General features: G+C 39.5%; 1 non-coding gene across 1 annotated transcript; it reads right to left on the bottom strand.

Annotated features, from left to right (window-relative positions):
- Window positions 1-752: 752 nt before the first annotated feature.
- On the bottom strand, window positions 753-859 carry LOC131254602 (small nucleolar RNA R71). Its single transcript, XR_009175721.1, has one exon. It is a non-coding gene; the product is annotated as a small nucleolar RNA R71 (small nucleolar RNA).
- Window positions 860-18,959: the final 18,100 nt, after the last annotated feature.

The following is an 18,959-nucleotide window of genomic DNA, read 5'->3' as shown; positions in this document are numbered from 1 at the left end:
GTCGGCCCTACGGCCTAGGTTGTTGATTTATTTTACTTTGTGGACTAAACCCTCATGGTTGGCCCTGCCGAATGGGTTGTTGATTTAAGTTTTTATTTTTATTTTAAGTATCATACTTGCTATTTGAATTAGTGGTATTTGTTGTGTGGTGTGGATGGTTTATGTCCTGTTAGAGTAGGGATCAAAATAATCGACTCTCCTCTGAAGGGGGACTAGTTCCATGCCTTGATCATTCACTTAGAAGAGGCACTCAACATCACTTGGATTCCATGGCAAACCCATTTGATAATCCAAATCTAAATCTGTCAAATCCAACTATAAATTAAAATAGAGAAAATCAGCATAATCCTCCTCTTGAGGATGAAAATGAAGTTCATAGGAATGTGTTAAACCAACTATGGACTTTACGTGAACATTTACACTCTGAGAGATCAACTTTACCATCTTGCACAGTGTTCCCTGCTCACACAGGGAACATTGATTTTAAACCAGGTATGATTCAATTAATTCCTAAATTTCATGATTTGGATTTTGAAAGCCCCTACTTGCACCTCAAGGACTTTAAGGAAGTAATTGCAACGTTACAAGTAAATAATGACAATATGGATGTACTTAATCTTAAGTTATTCTCATTTTCTCTAAAGGATCGGACCAAAGCATGACTCAACTCTCTAAGACCTAATATCATCATTTTATGGCAAGCCTTAAGTAAAGAGTTTTTGAAAAAGTTATTTCCTAAGCACAAAACAAATACACTAAAACAAGAAATCATGTCATTTTCCCAAAAGGGGAATGAACTGTTTTTTCAAGCTTGGGAGTACTTCAAAGACATTCTAATTACTTGTCCACATCATGGTTATGAGCCATGGCACATGATTGATACTTTCCGAAAGGGGCTCACCATGGATACCCGTCAGTTCATAGAGATGATGTGTGGTGGAACCTTTCTTGACAAAGATCATAATGAGGCTTGGGATTTCTAGATATGTTAGCAGAGAATACAAGACATGTGATGTCTCTGCTAAATCAGACCAAACTAGACCTATTCCTAGAGAGAAAGCGAGAATGTATGTCCTGAGAGAGGAAGACGACCTTAATGCAAAATTTGCTGCATTGGCTAGAAAGGTCGAAGCCTTAGAAATTAGGAAGGTTGATATGGTTAAAGCAAACACTTAGGTAATTTTTGTAGCATTTATGGTGGTACAGACCATGATACACAGGATTGTCTAAAAATCTTAGTTGTACAAAATAACACGCATGAGCATGATCAAGCAAACGCTATAAATAACTACCAAAGATCAGTTATGCAACCAATGGGTAACACGTATAATCCAAATTGGCGTAACCATCCTAATCTTAGTTGGAGGAATGGACCACAAATTAATGTACCTAATGCACCTCAAATGCCTCCATAAAGCAACTTCTTTGAGGCATTTAACAATGCACCATCTGTGCCCCCACCAAAGCGATCATCTGTGGAGGATGCATTGACCGCATTCATGAACTCTCAAGCTCAAATGAATCAGTCTCTAATCCAATCAAATCAGGAATTAAAGACAGTTGTGGCTAGGATTGAGACTCAACTAAATGCTAGGGAAAAAGGCACCCTTCCTTCTCAACCTGTGCCAAACCCTAGAAACACACATTTCATTGGAGACTCAAATCCAAGTGAGCTACATCATGAACAAGCTAAGGCCATCATTACCTTGAGAAGTGGAAAAGAGATCGATAACAAGATAATGCAACCGGTAGAAATATCGGAGGATGAGCCACTGTCTCAAGAAAATGATTAACCGGCTATGGTTCAAGAGCCGTAACAGCAAAAGGATAAAGAGACTAAGTCATATGAGCCTCCAGTTCCGTTCCCATCTAGACTTCGGAATCCAACTGTCCCCATGAAATATCAAGAGGTGTTGGATGTGCTCCAAAAGGTTACTGTCAATATTCCTCTGCTTGATGCCATTAGACAAATTCTATCATATGCTAAATATCTCAAGGACTTGTGCACTGTAAAGAGGAAATTAAATGTGCACAAAAAGGCCTTCCTTACTGAGAAAGTGAGCGCTATCATTCAACAAAGGGTTGTACCCAAATACAAAGACCCGGGAAGTCCCACTATTCCTTGTATTATTGAGAATTTTCAAATTGAGCATGCTTTGCTAGATTTGGGTGCAAGTGTCAACTTAGTACCTTATTCAGTTTACAAATAAATGGGGTTAGGCGAGCTTAAACCAACCACGATTACACTCCAACTCGCTGACCGCTTTATTAAGGTACCAAGGGGAATTTTAGAGGACGTGCTAGTCCAAGTGGAGAAATTCTACTTCCCCGTGGATTTTATTGTACTAGACACTGAACCATGTGTAAATGCTAGCGCTCAAGTTCCCATCATTTTAAGCCGCCCATTCTTAGCAACTTCAAATGCAATCATAAATTGCAGGAATGGAATGATGAACTTGTCTTTTAGTAACATGACTCTAGAGCTAAATATTTTCAATCTACGTAAGCAGGCCATTAATAATAATGAAATCCATGAGCTAAATTTCATGGACTGCTTGATAGAAGAAGAGGAATTAGAACCTAGTCTGACTGAGGAATTGATTCAAGTCATTGGAGACTTGAAAAATTCTGATTTAGAAAAAGTGCTTGCTAAAATTTCTGATGATAATGAAAGCACTACCACCCAGGACATTGGTATGTACCAATGGAGACCGCGCACTCAAATCCTATCTATCGAGGACTTGCGACCTCTGCCATCACCAACCAATGATCCAAAGCTTGATTTAAAACCACTACCAAATGAGCTTAAGTATGTATACTTAGGTGAAAATAAAACTTATCCTGTGGTGATCTCTTCATTTTTAGATAAGGATCAAGAGATTAAATTGTTGAAAGTTCTAAGGGACCACAAAGGAGCCTTGGGCTGGACCATTTCTGACATCAAGGGTATAAGCCCTTCTATATGCACCTATCAAATTCAATTCAATGAGGACGCCAAACCAATTAGACAACCTTAAAGGCATCTCAATCTAAACATGATGGAAGTTATAAAAAATGAGGTGATCAAATTATTGGATGTGAGAATTATCTACCCAATATCCGATAGTATTTAGATGAGTCCAACTCAAGTAGTCCCAAAGAAATCTAGAATAACTATTGTGGAAAATTCTAATAATGAACTCATACGAACACGTGTCACCATAGGTTGACGTGTTTGCATTGACTATAGAAAATTGAACTAGGTCACAAAGAAGGACCATTTTCCTCTATCATTTATTGATCAAGTTTTAGAAAGGGTAATAGGTCACTCCTTCTATAGTTTTCTTGATGGAAGATTCTGGATATAAGCAAATAGAGATAGACCTGAAAGACCAAGAGAAAACCACATTCACTTGTCTATTTGGCACGTTTGCTTTCAAATGGATGCCATTTGGATTGTGTAATGCCCTGATAATTTTCCAATGATGTATGTTAAGCATTTTTCAAATATGGTTGGGAAGTTTCTTGAGGTTTTCATAGACGACTTCTCTGTATTTGGGAGTAGTTTTGAGGAATGCCTCAACAATTTATCTCTTATCTTGTCTAGGTGTGAAGAGAAACACCTTGTCTTAAATTGGGAGAAATGTCATTTCATGGTTCAAAAGGGAATTGTTTTGGGCCATGTTATCTCCAAAAATAGAATCGAGGTAGATCGCTCAAAACTCGACATTATAGCTAATCTACTTATCCCCCGAACTGTTAGAGATATTAGATCACTTATAGGGCATGCTGGTTTTTATAGAAGATTCATCAAGGATTTTAGTGCCATTACTAGACCCTTGACTAATCTTCTTCAAAAGGATGTTCCATTTAAGTGGACAGATGAGTGTGCAAGTGCCTTTAATAAAATTAAATCATCCCTTACCACTGCACCTATCATGCGTCCACCAGATTGGACACTTCCTTTTGAACTAATGTGCGATGCAAGTGATTATGCCATAGGGGCTGTTTTGGGCCAAAGGAAAGATAAACGGCCCTACGTTATTCACTATGCGAGTAAAACTCTAAACTCGACCCAAGTGAACTACTCAACAACTGAAAAAGAGTTACTTGCAGTAGTTTTTGCTTTGGATAAGTTTAGGTCCTACTTGCTGGGATCCAAAGTGGTCATTTTCACGGACCACTCGGCTTTGAAATATTTGTTATCTAAGAAGGATGCAAAGCCGAGACTTTTGAGATGGATCCTCCTACTCCAAGAATTTGACTTAGAGATAAAAGATAAGAAATGAGTAGAAAACGTAGTGGCCGATCACCTTTCTAGATTAGTGTTAGATGATTCCACTGAGGAGATGCATATCCAGGACACTTTCCCTGATGAACAATTATTTGCGATCTCCAAATTACCTTGGTATGCGGATATAGTGAACTATCTTGTAACGGAAAAAATGTCATATCATTGGAAGTCACAAGATAGGAAGCGTTTTGAAACCGAGGTTAGGAACTTTTTCTGGGATGACCCGTATTTATATAAATATGGGACTGATCAGATTTTTAGACGTTGTGTCCCAGAGGATGAAGTTCAGAGTGTTATTTCCTTTTGTCACATGGAAGCATGTGGTGGCCATTTTTCCGCTAAGAAAATCACTGTAAAAATTTCGCAGTGTAGGTTTTACTGGCCCACCATGTTTAAAGACACCTATGCTTTCTGTGTTGCTTGTGATAGATGCCAAAGAATGAGAAGAGTTTCTCGGCACAACATGATGCCTTTATCCCCTATTTTACCATTGGAGATTTTCGATTGTTCGGGTATTCATTTGATGGGCCCATTTCCATCTTCTTTTGGATTTCTTTATATATTGGTTGGTGTGGACTATGTTTCAAAGTGGATTGAGGCAGTTCCAAGTAGGACCAATGACAACAAAGTGGTCATACGATTCCTCAAGGAAAATATTTTTGCTAGATTTGGAACTCCAAAGGCCATCATTAGTGATGGCGGGTCTCACTTTTGCAATAGAACATTTGAGGCTTTGATGAAGAAATATGGCATCAAGCATAAAGTGAGCACCCCATACCACCCACAAACAAGTGGGCAAGCTGAGATTTCTAATCGGGAAATCAAACACATTTTAGAGAAAACTATAAGGCCAGATAGGAAGGATTGGTCCCTCAGACTATCCGACGCTTTATGGGCTTATAGGACTGCTTATAAGACCCCGATTGGAATGTCTCCATACAGATTGGTGTATGGGAAGGCTTGCCACTTGCCTGTGGAATTGGAACATAGAGCCTACTGGGCAATAAAGAAATTAAACTTTGATATGGATCAAGCAAGTGGACAAAGGAAATTAGAGTTAAATGAATTAGAGGAGTTGAGGAGAGACTCCTATGAAAATTCTAAAATCTACAAAGAGAGGACCAAAGCTTTTCATGACAAAAATATCCTGAGGAAGAATTTTGAACCTCAGCAAAAGGTCCTATTGTACAATTCTCATCTCCAGTTCTTTCCGGGAAAGTTAAGATCAAGATGGACAGGCCCCTTCATTGTGAAGAATGTTTATACTCATGGGGCTATTGAAATTGAGAATCTACGTAATGACAATATGTACAAGGTTAATGGTTAGAGATTGAAGCCTTATGTGGAAAACTTTCATTTAGGAGAGGAGTCCTTCCCTCTTCATGAGCCAGAATATTCAGATTGATGCTCCTAGTCTAACGGAGCATTTATGTAGGATTTGTATCATATTCAATTTTTTTAGTGTCACATACAGGTGAGTTCTACATGATAGGTACTATCCACCCTTTCTTTTATTTTTTATTGTTCTCTGCATTACATTATCATTACATTGAGGACAATATAGATTTTAGGTTGGGGGTGTGGTGTGAGACCCGACCTGAGTTCGCAGGTGTGCATATGTGTGTGTGAGTATGCTTTCCATCCATCTTGATCCCGCGATCCTACCGGTCGAATCCCAGCGACCCGTAACCCTTGGATAATGTTTGCGGTCATCCGTGAGCCCAGTCGTGAAGACCCAACTCGGATCGAGTTGAGACCTATGTCATTGTGACCGCATCGTCGCCGCGGTTCCAACGATGCATCTTGTGTGTCCATCCGATGTGTGGATCATAAGTTATGTGCATCTCATTTGTAGCCTTTGAGCATGATCATGTGGCCCACCTAGTGTGGAGGGCACATTTTTCAAGGTGGCCACCCTCTTTTGTACAATTTCCAACACACACTACCCATACACTACCTAAACCTCCAAATCTTACACCACCCACACACTACCCATCCCTACTCTAGCCTAGCAAACATAGTTTATATCACCATAAGCTATGATGATTTTTCTCTTATCTAGGAGAGAGAGTGATGATTACTTTTCCTCTCTCTCTTTTCTAGCAAATTTCCATACTCTCCCTCTCATTTCTCTCTACTCTCTTCTCTCTTTCTTTCTCTCTTAGAAAAAAATCCAGCCCCATTTTTCCTCTTCTCCAGCCCCTTCTCCCTCAAATCCTGTCCCATCTAACCTTCAATAATCCATCTCACCCATTGAAACATGTCCCTTGGAGCATAAAGAGAAGATTGATGTAACTTTGGAGTGAGATCCATTAAGGTGGGTGATTATAATTTTTGATCTTATTTTCTACTCTTTGATCTTATTTTTCTTCCTAGATAGATCAAGTGGGACCCACCAATCCATGGTGGGGATCCCATTTGATCCCATGGATGTGGCCCTTTGGCTCATCCTACATCCATGTCATGATCCATGATGGGGCCATTCTCCATGGACCCCATCATGATGTATTTAATGATCCACTCCATCTTAAGGTCATCTAGACCCTAAGGATCATGTTGGGATGGCATCCCAACCATCCATAGCAATTATAGATCATGCATGTGATGATTTTATGTTGCATGTTCAATCAATGTAGTTGTATTGGTATGATTCACTCTTGGAAGGGCCCACTAGTGGCGGGGCCCTATCCCCATGGCCGGATTATTCTCTTTATTTCTTCTATTTTCTCTAATGTTTGGATGATAATGTGTGTGTGGCCCATCTATAGTGGGCCTTGGATGTCCCAAAATAAATAAAAATAAAAATCCAACAAGGTGGGATGCTCTTACCACCTAACTCCATGATCATTGGACACCTTAATCAATGCATGCAAGTGTCCTAGTCCTAGTATGTGATCTGGACTTATGTGGGGCCCACTGAGGAAGGCCACACACCCTTTTTATGGCTAAGATTATTGAGATATAGGCTGATGTGTCCAGCCATGTATTGCTGTCCAAAAACCTGGACTATTGCATGGACTGTCATGATTCAATCTTTGGCATTGATTTTTGGATCATGATTGCCATTATTTTCTTTATAATTATGGGGTGTAATGAGAAGGTGTGGACCCCACCATGAGGTGTGATGGTTCATACCTCAGATGGCCCATAAAATGGTACCCAAAAAAGAGGCCCATAGGAGTGGGCGATCCACTTTGTTGGGCTGTCCAGCCCACATGTATGGAGGGAAAACATACACTTCAGCTTGGTTTGCTTGGTTTCTCTGAGGGATGGGCCACTTTTATGGACCCCACCTTACTTTATTTTATGAAGAAAATACTAAACCTCCATTTTCCCTCTCTTGAATGAAGGTTGGGCCCACCTTATTGGGTAAACAATGCATGGACAGCAACATCTATTCCTGGACAGATGGAAATTCCTAATTTAATTACAATATTTATGAGTATCCAAAAATCATAAAATTTTTTAGAGAGGTGTTTCACTTATGGAAGGACCCACCTAAAAAATTTTGGGGCCAATGGACACCTGTACATACCAAGGTGGTGGCTGGACCGGCCCATTACAATATGGTGTCCAAATCATTCCGATTTTCTAGACAATCTGTTTCATTTAAATAAATTAAAATATTTTGAAGTATTCAAAAATTCTGAAATTTTGTAGGGGTGTGACCCACCTATATAAGTGTCACTCTGCAAAATTTTAGGCCCAACGGACAATCGAACTGACTGTGGTACAGCCTGCAAATTTGGATCAGTTTGAGCCAAATACCAAGGCCCATATGGGACGCCCCATGTGGGCTACCTGCTGGACTTTGGTCTAGCAGTGTGGCCCACCTACTCCCTTATGTCGTATGATATAACCCTATGTGGTGGGGCCCTCTGACTTGATAGCTGGACCACTTGGGCTGATGTCCTAATCAAATGAAACAATTACTGGATTCCAATAAACTCATAAACCTGTTGGGTTAAAAATTCAGCAACTTGTTATAATTATGATTGGCCTTTGGGCTAAAATTTTGAGGAGTGGGGCCCACCACATTGTGAAGATCTTAGAGAGAATAATTTATACCTTTGGTTCCTTAAATGTTGGGCTTGATAAATGCACTTTTGAGGCCCACCACAGTTGAATTTAATTGGGTCCATGAATGTAGCTGGTTGTTGAACTCTTTAGGCCCAATTGGGCTAGAACTTTCCAGATAGGCCCATTGAACTCTTGGGCCATTTTTACCATACTATTGTGTTGGGTTAGTGGGCCGGATTACACAAGTAGATGGGCCCTTGGTTGCCCACCAAATCAACTTTAATACTTGGGCCGGGTTGTAGGCCCAACTTACTTGACTAAGAGCATGACATTTGCCCATGTGGTTTGAGCAATGGGCTGCCCACTAGGCCACCACAATATATGGGATTAGTGGCCTTTATGTTGGGCCCTAACCTTTCCCCTATGGGCCCATAGCGGTATATATGGGTTGGGCTATGTGTATTTCCCTTGGACCCATGTTGTAGATAGGCCTTGGGCCGCCTTTCTGAAGCCCAACATGAGTGTTTATGGTATGATTATGGCTGCCTGTTTCTTATTTCTGATGTTGTGTGGGCCTTGGGCCTTGATCCATGATCAATTAGAGATGGGCTACCTCTTGGGGACCAATTGTGGTTGGATGTCCACATTGGTGGCCCTAAGGTAGGCCTATGGGCTTCTATGGGTGGTTAAACGCCAACCATAGACCCTTGCTAGGCCCGTTTCATCTATTTAAGCCCATACGATTGTTCTCCTTAGTCTCGTGAGCTACCCCAGGTAAATGGGCCCCCACTAGAGGTTGTATTCCTTATGAGGAATTGGTTAAGTACCTAGACCCTTCATAGTTAGGTAGAGAGTTCATCTTCACCTCATTGGCACCTCTATTTATCTTCATGGCCCACTTCCATACGCATCATATGCATGCTTGGTTGAGGTGTGATTGGCCATGGTTGTGCCATTTTGTAGGACATGTTGGTATCTCCCCAAAAGACGGATCCTTGGGATTGATGCATGGGTGATTGTGTGATTCATGCATCTGGCATTGCATAGCTTGTGGATATCCGCCCTTACTTCATCAGGGCCTTGCCTCCACAGGGGTATTCGTGGATGGCCGTATGTGTGGACATCGAAAATATTAGTTGAGCATACCGGGTGCATAGGATGCCCATGGGTGAAATTCTCAAAACTTTCATGGTACCAAGGATCTGCTCCAACGCCGTGACCGGGTGGAATACATGAGCGCACGAGGGCCTTATACCGTTAGGCCGCGACTCCCACTGTCGTGTAGTCGGTTGTATAGGGGTGTGGCCTTACCTGCCTGGTGTGAGGAGGCATTGCTAGGCTGAGTCTGACCAACTCGTAAATGGGTTCGCTACCTTCAAGCCTTGTTGGTGATTGGTTGTCCACAGGCGGGTAGTGAGGTCTCTTACGCTCATTTGACTGTGCGGGGTCTGCAGAGCAGCAGTCATTCAGCAGTCTAATGGACCCCGGTGATTTCCTTATAATTGAAAATGTACTTGACTTATGGTTTGGATATGAGCACTGACATTACTTGCATCGCATTAGCATTGGCTGTACAAGCCCCCTTTCATACATTGCCTTGGTATGGCACCCATTACTTATTGCATCGTGTTCATGGTAAGCCTTGGTAAGACTAGTAATATGTTCATTGATTATGCTTCTCTCCTTATACCTCCTACTATTCTTCTGTGCACCATTATCACACACTTACACCACCCTCTAAGCTTCTATAAGCTTATGCACGATTGATGCATGCAGGAGACTCTAGGTAGGCGCCGTAGTAGCAGAGCGTGGAGTAGAGTTGAGCAGTGAGGACTCCAGTGTTGCTGATTTCTCTCTCTTTTCCTTTTATTCTCATGTATGTCCTTTTGGACCTTTCGGATGATTGTAAAAGTCTAAATTTTTAGTGGATTTTGTGATGTGTGCCTTTGTTATTCTCAGATGTACTTGTTGTGATCTTGGGTATGCTCGCATTGGAAATAATTATACTGTTATAAAAATCCTCCTTGTAGGATCCCATGATCGGAACCTACCTCAGGAGCTGAGAATGGGGTACTATTGTTCTCTGCATTACATTATCTCATTACATTGGGGACAATGTAGATTTTAGGTTGGGGGGTGTGGATAATCATCCATGTGAAGGTTTTTTTTTTTGGGTTTCAATTTATTTTATTATTATTTTTATTATTTTTAGGTTTCAGTTAGGTTTAAGTTTATTTTTTTAGGTTTATGGAAAAAAAAATTTCAACATTTTCAAAATAATATTTTTATATACAAGAATGTGAACATGATATTTTGCGAATTCCAAAGGCAAAATTAATACTTAGTCTAGGTTGATAGTAGTCAGAAATCTGATAACTGAAAATTATAGACTTGAGTTCAATTATCTAATCACTAGTTTAAAGTGAGTTGTAATTTGATGTACTGAATTCACAATACACCCTAGCTAACTAAGTGAGGAATATGATATGTGAACTAGAATAACAAATTTTGATTCAAACAAGGTTGAATGAACTAGTACCATTGATATATGCTTAAAAGAGAGAATATTGAAGGAAAAAAAGTGATGGAAAAAGAAAATTTTATTATAGAGCATGAATGCAATGACCATAACAATCGTGTCAGTAATCCGGAGTAAGGATACCTAAGTATCCATTACTGTTACCATTACAAGTACGATACCTTAGGTTATGAAGCAAACCCGATGGGAATCTTCATCTAAGGGTGGTCTATAATAATGAGGATATGATGATAAAAGAAGAAATGACATGAAGAAAATGAGATAACTAGAGATTTCATATTCTTGAGATGATTGAAAGGAGTTAGGATAGGGCACATGCATATTTCTCAAAGTTAGACTAATGTCGTGGAGCACCAAAGTATATTGGATCATAACTATTCTAAAATTTGATTAGGTCTCTGAACTCAAGGATGTAATGAATTAGGAAATTGAGATTCTAACTAACTTCAGACTTAGGGTAAGTATTGTTTTGTTTTGGAATTCATATGATGAATGGAGGCATAATTGTATAAATTTTATAGTGTTGAAATATTTTTCTTATTTTCAATGTTTGTGGGTAACATTTCTGGAAACCCTCACGAGACTATAACTCGTCCACTAGGGGAAACCTAGGGGTTTAAAGGCTTGTTGCATATGCTAAATGCAATCGAGATTACTTGCGAAAGTGGTGTAGTTAGAATTTTGTTTTCATTTTAATTTTGTTTTTAGAATTATTTTTAATTCTTATTTTTAATTTTCTTCGCTTATTTTGCTCGGAACTAGCAAAATGCTGGTTGGGGTGTGTGTTGAGACTCAAATATTGCATAATTTTCTCCATTTATATCTTGGTTTTATGAACATAAATCATCTTAATATTCTATTTTACTCATGTATGTGTTGCAAGGTGAATTTAAGAGCTTGGATTGAAAAAGGGTGTTAAAAAGTAAGAATTTGATGCTCAAAAATCACCAAGGCAAGGGATGGATCTTAGGAGATCAAGATTGAAGAATTCACATGTTAAAGATCCAAGAAACCAAGTGAGGAATGAAGAGAATTGAAGATTTGAAGTGAAGAATCCTGAAATCGTCCTAAAAAAGTGTATTCTGAAGCTATGAAGTTTATTTTGGAAAACTGCGCAGCAGGAAGTCTGTTTTAAACGAACTATGCAGCGAGAAGTCTATTTTAGAAAAATATGTGTATTTGAGGCGTTTTCTAGGGTTTTCAACTTTGTACGAAAATTGGAGTTCCCTACTTATAAATAGGGCCTCCTAGGGCATTCTTAAACATCATTAGAAGCATTCAAGAGCAATATTTAAGGTTTTTTAAAGAGTTTTTAGTTTTGTTAAAGCTTTATAAGTTATTTCTTTCCTTTTAGATCTTTTCTATTTGCAATTTTTCTTCTTTCTTTCTTGTTGCCTTTTATTTCTGCAATTTAATTATGTTTTTCTAAGTTCCCTCTAGCCCAAGCTAGAAGGGAAGCACATGGGTTTAATATTTCTTTAAGTTATGATGATTGATTGTTTTAATGATGAGAAGAATAGTGTATGCATGTTATCTATTATTTAGGTTTTGTTTTTTTATCATTTTGTAAGATCCATATGTTTCCATCATATGAGATCCACATTGATGGATAGGCTTACCCTAGATTAATTAGATTTCCTAGATAGGAGATGTTCTCAACCTGTTATATTTCTTTGATATTCATTATCCTATAGATATTGAATACTTAAAATCACTGGCGCTTGAGAATATATGTCAATGGTGCAAATCCATTATTTTCTAATATTTTATATCATTTATTAAAATATTTAAAATATTTTATTTTCCGATTAGGCTGACCATAGTGCTCAGATCCTAGTTGTGTTATCCAAGTCATCATGATTTTTGGAATATTAACCTATGTGTGGAACTTTGAAGCTTGGGTGTTTTTTATTCAATTGAATTACATCCATTCAAAAATTCAAAAATCAAATCATCAGTGTAGGTTTTATTACTTCGTTTGTTTTGCATTTGATTTTTTTGCCGTGAATGCAAAACAGGTGGACGACATGGATCCATATGTCTAGGTGGTCCCACTGTCCAGATCATTAGACGGTGTTGATATAAGACACATACAACACATGTGGGTCCCACACGGAATGGCAGTGTGAATATAACACATGCACCATGGTCAGACCCACATAACATGCTGACGTCTCTACAGTAGCTATATAGCGGGTGAGAGGTACTCCAGTCAATCAGTTCCCACCGTCCATGGATTGGACGGTGAGGATACAACCCATCCATCGTGGTAGGTCCCACATGGATATGGCCCACCCGTAATGGATCAGCCGATGTTTGTGTTTTCCTTTCATGTAGTCTAGCAACCTCAACTGCTAGATGATCCACGACTGGACGATGGATACCATACGTCCATCAAGGTGGGGCCCACCAACTACATACACAAACATCGAGGTGACCCCACGTCCTAACAATGGACGGTGGGGATAGAACATATACATCAACGCTAGTCCCACTGTCCAGGGACTGGACGGTGGTGGGTGTAACACTACACCAGGGTGGGTCTTATGTGCTAGCTACAGCACGGCATTAAGGTGGGCCCCATGTTATGGATTAAGCTGCTATTTGTATTTACCTTCATCCAGCGTCTAAGGTGGACAACATGGATGGAACACAAATTAGGGGCCCCACCGTCCAAAGCATCTGGACAGTTGGATGGCATGTATGAATAACATACATTAGGTGGGCCCATACGACTTTGTACGACGTGGATCAAGTGGACCACACCTAACACACAAAGAGAGAGAGAGAGAGAGGGACATGAGAAGGGGAGGGACCCCGCCACTATGGGCCCTCCCTATGCAATGCATACATCAAGATGGGTCCCATTTCTTATAGGCCCACCGATCAAAATCAACGATGGAGATCCTTTCTCCACCGACCAAATCTTAGACTTTGATGGAGGATGATGGATGTTGGACGGTTGGATGGTGGAGATGGGAGGTAGGAAGATGGGCCACACCTAGATTCTTTCATGGAAGCTTGGACGTCCACCTCTCTCATGGGTGTTGCTTAGGAGATGGGTTTGAGAAAGAGAGAGAGAGAGAGAGAGAGAGAGAGAGAGAGAGATGATGATGATGTAAGAGAGGGAGAGGGGTGGTGAGTGATGGGTGTACTTTGAAAAGGGATGGGTGGAGAGAGAAAGAGTTGACTTTAGGGGTTGCTTGTACTTGGGGATGGGATATGTACTTGAGATGATTGATGTGATTGATGGGACATATTCTCTTAGGCTTGCAAATACGTGTTGTTTTCTCGAAATAGACGCCGGCCCACATCTCCTGGCCTGAATATCACATCAGCGCGTGGGACACAACATCAGAAGCGTGGCGACGGCGTAGTCGCAAGGGTACAAGTCTCGAGTCGAGTCGACTCATATATTTGGAATGCAACTTAGGGTCACGCGCAAATACCGATTACACATCGTGGGTCACTGAAATTTGACCAAGAGGACCGTGAAAGCCTACGGAATGGTGCGGTTTAAGATACAGGCCTCATAGAATATCTCCCACTAGGAAATGTCACTACCTCCGTATAAAGATGAGGCACCATCTCAACATTCTTTTACTTGAAAACTAGTTTAGCTAATAGTGCGAAAAACACTGCCAATTGTTCAAACAACACAAATCACTAGGTAATAATAAGTCCAAGAGAAGTCCAACATCAAATTAAATTTTCTCTTATAATATGAATTGTTAACATATTTTCTACGTTATCGTCGGTGTGAATCTTGTTCAATGAAATCTGTTGATCTTCCAGCAATGCATAGAAAAAGTGATATTGAACATTAATGTGCTTAGTTCAAGCATGAAATACTGAATTCTTAACCAAGTATAATGCGCTCTAACTAATGGTGAATTATACTATCACTTTCTTATTGAATTTTAATTATTCTAGTAGCCTCTTTAACCTAATACCTTCCTTATATGCTTGTGCAACATACATATACCCTACTTCCCTAGTAGATAAGGCCACCACTGATTACAATCTTGATATCAAACTAATTACATCGCCAACTAAAGAGAAAATATAGCCAGTGGTGTATCTTCATTTACTACGATCTCTTACATAACCTGCATCCTTAATTTCGCAATTTAACAAATTATCACCTTAGACATAATCCTCAAGTAATCAATTCTTCACTTCATAGCAGGTCCACAGATCTACACCCAGATTCACCTTGTATTTACTGGTTGTTCCTAGTAGTGCAATGTCTATTCCAGTCCCCACCATATAAACATAAGGCTCTCTCAATGAAAATAATACTTAAAATATACATATCTACTTTACTTCTATGATAAAACACTAATTTGAAGATATTTTACAACAAATAGAAAATTAAGTAGTGATTGGGTTAGAATTTTTTATGTTGAAGAGGGTAGTGAGTGGGTTAGAATTTTGTATGTTGAAGAGGCATGAATGTTTTTTTCACATAATCTTTGAATTCGATTACTGTTCAAGTACGAAGTTACGCTATTCAAAATATCAAGTGATAGTGAAGTTGTCCAATTCAAGAACCAATGCAAGCAACCTCGAAGTGTATAGAAGCGGTAATAGTTCAGTAGGAAATTCTCTAATTTTTTATGCTTCCACCCTTTCGCATCCCGAAGACGCCTCCCATTCTTTCCTCTCCGAGTGACAAATTGACTATTTTCAAACAAGTATTCGAGAAAGCAATTTAAGAATCTTTTGTTCTTAACTTGATCTCCATGAACATGAGCTATAAGGTGACGAAACAGATTCCCTCCCCTCTCGTCTCTTGATTCTTTCCTTTTAGACTAGTTGGTATATGATTTAGGTGTTCCTAAAAGTGGCTTCAAATGGTAGATCAGATTGAACGATGTAAATTTTCTTATCTCGGATGAGGGTGTATATGATTTAGGTATTCCTAAAACTGGCTTCAACTGGTGGTTCAGATTAAACCAAGTAAATTTTCTTATCTCGGATGAGGTGTCTACACATAGGATTGGAGTATAGAGGATAGATGCACCAAGATACTATTATACTAATCTAATCTACTTTAAAAGTTAGATTTTATCTAGGTGTAGTTAAAAAAATTTAAGCATAACTTTGGAACTGTGGCTCATCTGGGTCGTCAAATTCAATGGATGGTCAAATTCTTGTCGTTATTCAGTAGAGGGCTACCTAGGTTCACATCACCCTATATTATGCCAAAAGTTTTGGTTGATTTTCTCGACACAATTAGTATTCGGGAGAGTCTTCAACTAGGAAGGATTTCCAATATAATAAGGTATTTCAGGGCATTTTTAAAATGTGAGCCATTACTGAGTTTTCTTTGTCCTTTGCAAAAGGCCTGTGCAGTCATGGTCTCTTGATGAATGAAGCGGATCAGGTGGTGCTGCCCATTCCACCCCCATTGGTGGTGTGGTGATGTTGGGTCTTGTGGGGCCATCTTGATGTAATTGTTTTTATCTACGACATTCATCCATTTTGTCAGCTCAGTTTATGTCATGTAAACAAATATTAAGTAGACTACGCCACAGGAAACAGTGGTGATTGAACGCCCACTATTAAAAACTTCTTAGTAGCAGCAAAAGTTTTGTATCAAGATGATATTTGTGTTTTCTCTTAATCCATAACTATGTGACCTGGCAAATAGGTTGGATGGCTAATAAACATTACAATGGGTCTAGGAAGGTTTCAATGGTAGGCCTTACCATCCCCACTGTTATCGTAGTGTGGTCTGCTTGAGCTATCTACTTCATTTTTTGATCATCCGTGCCCTAAAATGATCTGAAAAAACATATGAACAGCATAGATATAAAGCACATACACCACTGTGGGCCCCATAGCGCCCAACACGGCAAACCACTGGGGGTGTCCGTTGATGAAAAACTCATGTGAATTTTGTACCGACCATCAAGGCATTACTTTTGCAAGTGGACGGAATGACTTCGTGGCGATGAGATCCGCCTTGCCCATCAAGTATGCCGTCATGCATGTATGCTAAGGCTGAAAAATCAGGTCGATAAAACACTGAGGTGAGATACACCGTCGGAAACAGCAGAGATGGGAAGACCCACCATTACAATTGTCCAAATATCAGTTGGGGTCCACCGCAGTGTATATATCACATCCACTCTACTCATCTGACATAACACCCCAGGATAAATGGATTGTCTGTAATAACAGGAAATTTCAATATCCACGTGGGCCACACCATGTGAATTTATAGGTCTTAGGAATGATTTTCCATTGTCACATGCCTCGCATCATATAATTCCCTTAAAAGAAATGGTTGTCATACACCGACCGGTCAAAATGGCTAGTCGCGGTCTTATTTTCATAGCACACAAGGGAGCAAGTGGACCTTCTGATCCACAACGTTGGCAATGTAGGCTTCTCTCGGAACGGTATCGAAATCCCCCATATTGCGAAAATCCTCTCCCTTCAATAGTGGTCCAGAAATAGACAGTTAAATGAGATTAAACGTTCACGGAAGAAAATGGCAAACCTCATACAGAATGAATCTTCCAATCTATTTGATTTTCACTGGACAGGCCATCCATATTGAGGCCTGTTATATCAACGGTTTCGATTATTAGACCATGTACCCCAGTTGTAGAAATGGAAACCCGAGCATGGATCCTAACAAGGCAACGAACTAGCTTCCGGCCCCCGCATCGTGTAATACATTGCTACCTATTTTGTATTTGACATCGTATTAGGTCGTAATAACGAGCGCAAGCAAAGCTGGTTTACCTCTATAATGACAACCTATCATACGCCATTGATAAGCTATAATCATGGGCTATAGCCTACTTACTAAACTCTGTGGCACCCACCATGATATGTGTCTTATCCACACAGTCGAACTGTTTTACCAGCTCATTTTAGGCCATGAATAAAAAAATTGAAGCACATTCAAAGGTCAAGTGGACCACACCACAGGAAAAAGTGGGTATAATGACATCCACTGTTGAAACCTTCTTATGGTCACATTGATATTTATTTGTCATCCAATCTGTTCGTAAGATTACACAGATGTGGATGAAGTAAAAACACAAATATCAGCTTTATTCAAAACTTCAATGGACCCCTCGAAAAGTTTTCAATGATAGGTCATTTTTACTGGCTTTTTTTTTTTTTTTTTTTTTGTATGTGTGTGTGGTCCGCGGAGTCTTAGATATGCTTTTGTTTTAGGTTCATGTTCTGAAATTAGCTGGTAAAATGGATGGGAAGCATATATACCTTAAGTAGGCTCTACAAAGTTTAGCCGATTGAGTAACTAAGGCCCTGTTTGTTAAATCTGAAGCCTGAATATGAAATATGAAGTCAAAAAACTTGTTTGATAATTATGGCTGAAGTTTGAAAATTAAGTACTGTATTTTAAACAATTTGTTTGTTAACAAACATATAAAATGTCTCAAATATATTAATTTGACACATTTGCCCCCATCTCCCGTTTGGAAATGTTTTACATTATAAAGAAATTACTTTTTATTAAATGAAAATAAAATTATGGAGCCTTCGCCATCTATGACAAGCGCGCGTGCTAAAATGTAACACGTGTGAAAGATTTGAACTAATTTCAATATGGTGGCGAACGATGCTTAGATCATCTATTTCAGAAATCAGGTGGGCCACAATGTTAAAAGGCGACTGATGCACAAAGCAAATTTCTCTAGTCATCCATTTGTTTTGTTTTGTATGTTGTGGCCCACCTGGGTGTGAAATGATATGATCTTGAGGCTAGAAAATCTAAACAATGTAGTCCACCTACTGAAAAGATCTGATCAAGTACCCGATTTCCACATTGCCACGTGAGCCGGTGTGTTGAGCAGCAGGGTTTACACACGTGCGTAGAATTAGACTTAATGACGTGTATGTGGACTTTATTTTTAACTTTGAATATAATATATTGGGATGTCAGCTAATCAACCTAATTTTGGTCCATAAGGTCAGATTTTCAATAATAAAAGTCTTGTACGAAAAATGGCCATTTTAAGGAGGCCTCCTGCATTTGGACGTATGCAGTACATTCAATCCATCTAGGCTGTCCATTAGGCAATTTGGTCCACCCCACAGTTCTCTGGCTGCCCAGGACGCGAATTGCCTGTGCCCCCACCA

This window comes from Magnolia sinica, chromosome 8, assembly GCF_029962835.1.
Source record: "Magnolia sinica isolate HGM2019 chromosome 8, MsV1, whole genome shotgun sequence".
Taxonomy (NCBI): Eukaryota; Viridiplantae; Streptophyta; class Magnoliopsida; order Magnoliales; family Magnoliaceae; genus Magnolia; species Magnolia sinica.
This window is presented reverse-complemented; position numbering and strand designations above follow the sequence as displayed.